The following is a 5,000-nucleotide window of genomic DNA, read 5'->3' on the forward strand; positions in this document are numbered from 1 at the left end:
TGTGTGTGTGTGTGTGTGTGTGTGGAGATGTTTGTATGTGTGTTTGTTCGTTTATTTGTTCAACAACCTTTCATTCTTCTGCAGGATCTGTCTCTCTTAATTCATTATTGAGAAGTTATTTGGCAGCACCAACCTTGACTGATTGGGTGACCTTCCTAATCAATCGTGGTTCGGCGCGCTGCCACCTATGCCACGGCAGCGACGTCCTCTGCGACACCTGTGTTTTGATATCTCAAGGCGATATGTCGTTTTTTCGCCGTGAGAGCGGACTCGAGCCATTAGTCGGAGCGCAGACAAGTGTGTATGTGTTATATATATAAATATATATATATATATATATATATATATATATATATATATATATATATATATATATATATATATATATATGTATATATATATATAAATATATATATATATAATATATATATATATATATATATATATATATATTATATATATATATATATTATATATATTATATATAGTATATGTATATATATATATATATATATATATATATATATTATGCACGTGTGTGTGTGTGTGTGTATGCGTGTGTGTGTACATATATATATTGCTAATTACAATAAAACTATCTAGATGTACACTAATTTATGAAGCGGCCTGGTTAGGTTATCATCCGCAGTGTAAAAATAAAAACACGGCGTGTTAAACGCTTACATACGCCAAGAGAAGCTTAGGTCAGCTTGGAACTAACGCCAAATAAGATCAGCTCTCTCCCCCCTCCCCCCCTCCCTCCCCATTACCCTACCCCAATCTCCCAGCCAAGTTCAGTGCCAAAGCGTTTACTGAACTTGCACGAAGTTACACAGTGCAACATACTCTGCTTAAACATACATTAACAATTTTCTAGGGACTTTCCGACCATTTAACAGTAACTTAAAACAATATACAGCAGTTTATTGGTATGTTCAAGTGATGCTTACTGATACTACAGCTATTGAGATATTTCATATAAGTACATCGGCCTGTTAGCTCAGTTGGTTAGAGCGCTAATAACGCGGATGTCGAGGGTTCGATCCCCTTACCGGCCAAATATTACATATTTCAAAAATCTGTTAATAGGAAATCAAACCTGTGTAGCTTGATTTACATGGTAAAACTATTTGGCAAATACAGAAGAGTGAAAGACACTCAAATATTAAATAATCATCTAAAATGCATTAATTATATTGTCCATAAAATATCCATGATTTGAAAAACGTACTGGAATTTTAATGTAGAAGACCGGACATCACCACTATTTCACTACAGTCGAAGACTGTTGTAAACCTTTCCTAAAATGAACAGCCGGTTTTCAAATTTCCAAACACACCTTATATGAAAAGGTATCTTTAAGGATACTGCACTAAATAACGAATTAGTGCTTTGCAGTTTCGCAGCCTCTGCATTCTCATGTATTCTCATGTCATTCAACGCTTGTTAGCATCTCAGCGTATCTGCTCTTACTGATCTGTATTTAAATATTTGTATTCATTTCTTTTCCTCTTGGATTTTACTTCTGTCCTAAGGTGAATATTGTTTTACTTCTTGACTTTAGGTAGGCCTATTTAGGTGGTTTTACATAAATTAGGTTCACCTGAAATGTAGATATTATTAAAGAATTTAACATAAGAATGACTACTTTTTTTTCTTTCTTTCTTTTTTTTTTGCTATGAATTAATAGATTACTAACGACCGGGTAAGTGGGCACAAACACACAGAGTAAGACGATATTATACACAAGGTCTATACTAACATAGACCTTGATTATATCTACTCTGCGATCGGGAGAATCCTATTCTATAAAATATTTATCGTCTTCAACACTTATCGTATTAGAAGTCGGTCTATTCATTGCAAGAAAACGCACATTCCGTGCCCTACGTTGTCACCCATCTTTATTGAATAATGTAAATCACTTTATTTTTACAGTTCCTAGGAAAAAACGGTAAATGAGAACGCTACTTTTTTTTGCAAGATCTTTGGTGGAAAAGCCTTCCCGATCCTTTTCATTGGAATCTAATATTCGTATATCTAAAAGGAGAATCAAACGCCTTGATTATTCTTTTCGCTGTTTCCGTTTCCGATGAAGATGTCGATCAGATGATAATTTCATACTGCGTAATGATCTACAGTGTGCAATAATGTTGTAAACTGTTGTGAATTATTATGTGAGGGAGTGAAGGAGTCGCAGTAGAAAGAAGACTAGGTATACGACAGATCAAAAGTACTTACGGCCTTGGATCCTTCAGAACTTGTCGAACAGAGAAATTTGAAAGCATGGATGTGTATTAAAGATACAAAAATACGCTGCATCCTTTCTGCATGGCATCTGAACGGGAAAAGGAAAGTTTAGTAGAAGACGCTGTACCAATCAATGTAAGATAATGTATTGCGTAGGGGATCGAACCCTCGACATCCGGTTTTAGCAGGCGCTCTACCAACTGAGCTAACGGCGTGATAAATGTTCTTTCGAACTTTTATCGATGTAGGTTTTTTAAATAATCGTATCCAAGTAAGGAGAGCTGATAGTGGCTTTCGTTCATTATACAGGCTTAACATATTGCTTATATTCACGTTTTATTTAAAACACATACGATCCAACTGTAGTCTAATTTTTGCAGTGTGTTTTTCTACCATATTATCAACACGGAAAAGTGTTTTACCTTTATACATGAATATATATTATATAGTATTATTTATAACAATAATATATGTATATATTTATATGCATGTGTTATATTATATATATACACAAAATTTATTTATACAATATATATATAATATATATATATATATATATATATATATATAATATATATAAATATGTATGTATACATATTAATATATATTATGTATATATTAATATATATATATATAATATATATATATATATATATAATAATACATACATATATAGGTATACATATATAATAATATATGTGTATATATATAATTTATATATATATATATATATGAATAAAAAGGGTAACACCGGCACTCTCCGTGGAAAGGAACTGGGGACCCTACCACGTACTCACTCCAAGAGCATCACAACATGAAAACTACAATTAAGTATCATGCTGTGACCACGGCGGCTCAGACATGAACCTACCGTTAAATGATGATATATATGAATATGTACATATACATATATGTATACATATATAATATATATATATATATATATATATATATATATATATATATATATATATATATATATATATAATATGAATAATATATACATATGTATATGTATATATATATATAATATATATACATATAATATATACAACATATATATACATATATATATAAATCCTCAACAGAAATGTTATGCAATGAAATGTATAAAGGAAAGCGATATGCACACATTTCGCGTGAAAATGGATTTCTGTTGAATTTTAGGAATATTTTTTTTTTTTATAAAACAAGCGACCAAGTTTAGTAGAACGAAAAAGGCCAAACTTGCACCAACGAAGGATCTTTAGACGACTGTACCAGATTCCAATTTAAAAATATGTGTTATTTGGCCCGTAAGGGGATCGAACCCTCGACATCCGCGTTATTAGCACGGCGCTCTAACCAACTGAGCTAACAGGCCGTTGTATAAATGTTCTTTCGAACTTTTATCTAAAACGTATGGTTTTGTTAAATATAACCTGATCAAAAAGTAAGGAGAGCTGATGAGGTGACATTTCTATCATTATACAAGATGAAAATATTGTTTATATTTACGTTTTATTTAACATATACGATCCAACATGTAAAAGGTTATCACCAATGACTAATTTTTCCAAACATCTGTTAACAGGAAAACAAACCTGTGTAGCTTGATTTACATGGTAAAACTATTTGGCAAATACAGAAGAGTGAAAGACACTCAAATATTAAATAATCATCTAAAATGCATTAATTATATTGTCCATAAAATATCCATGATTTGAAAAACGTACTGGAAGTTTAATGTAGAAGACCGGACATCACCACTATTTCACTACAGTCGAAGACTCTGTTGTAAACCTTTCCTAAAATGAACGGCCGGTTTTCAAATTTCCAAACACACCTTATATGAAAAGGTATCGTGCAGTTGCCGTATATGTGCGTTTATGTATAAAGACACACACACACACACACACACACACACACACACACACACACACACACACACACACACGCATTCATATTTGTTAGTGTGTATACATCTTTTTTAACGGTAGGTTCATGTCTGAGCCGCCGTGGTCACAGCATGATACTTAATTGTAGTTTTTCATGTTGTGATGCTCTTGGAGTGAGTACGTGGTAGTTATGTATACATAAGTATGTGTTTATATACTTATATATGTATTTATATATAAACATATGTGTTTGTGTGAATCATTTAGACACAGTCTTTTATAAGGTAACGTAATACTGAAATTTCAGTCCTATCAACGTAAAAAGTAAAAAAAAAAAAAAATAGAGAGAAAATAATATATGTGTGCGGCCTGTTAGCTGAGCGCCGTGCTAATTACGCAGATTTCGAAGGTTCGATCCCCTTTGGAAGACACTTATAAAACATCAGTGAAGAATCGAACACCATGGATTAACTCAAAGACACCGTTAAAGATTTTATAGCCAAAAGGTGGAACTTATTTCAGTCCCTAAATCCATTTTTGTTTTTCAGTCGAAAATACATCTCTTCTACTGTGAAGACATTCGTTCTCATTCATATCTTATATAAATAGATAGATAAATAAATATATATATATATATATATATATACATATATATATATATTTATATATATATATATATATATTTTTTTTTTAACAGCTATTCATTCCACTGCAGGACATAAGCCTCTCTCAATTTACTAATGAGAGGTTATTTGGCAGTGCCACCCTTGCCTGATTAGATGCCCTTCCTAATCAACCGCGGCTCGGCACGCACTAGCACACACACACACACACACACACACACACACACACACACACACACACACACACACA

General features: G+C 32.3%; 1 non-coding gene across 1 annotated transcript; it reads right to left on the minus strand.

Moving 5' to 3' along the window:
- Positions 1 to 3,539: 3,539 nt before the first annotated feature.
- Positions 3,540 to 3,613, minus strand: Trnai-aau. The gene has a single exon. It is a non-coding gene; the product is annotated as a tRNA-Ile (tRNA).
- Positions 3,614 to 5,000: the final 1,387 nt, after the last annotated feature.

The sequence above is a fragment of the Penaeus monodon genome, chromosome 9 (assembly GCF_015228065.2).
Source record: "Penaeus monodon isolate SGIC_2016 chromosome 9, NSTDA_Pmon_1, whole genome shotgun sequence".
Taxonomy (NCBI): domain Eukaryota; kingdom Metazoa; phylum Arthropoda; class Malacostraca; order Decapoda; family Penaeidae; genus Penaeus; species Penaeus monodon.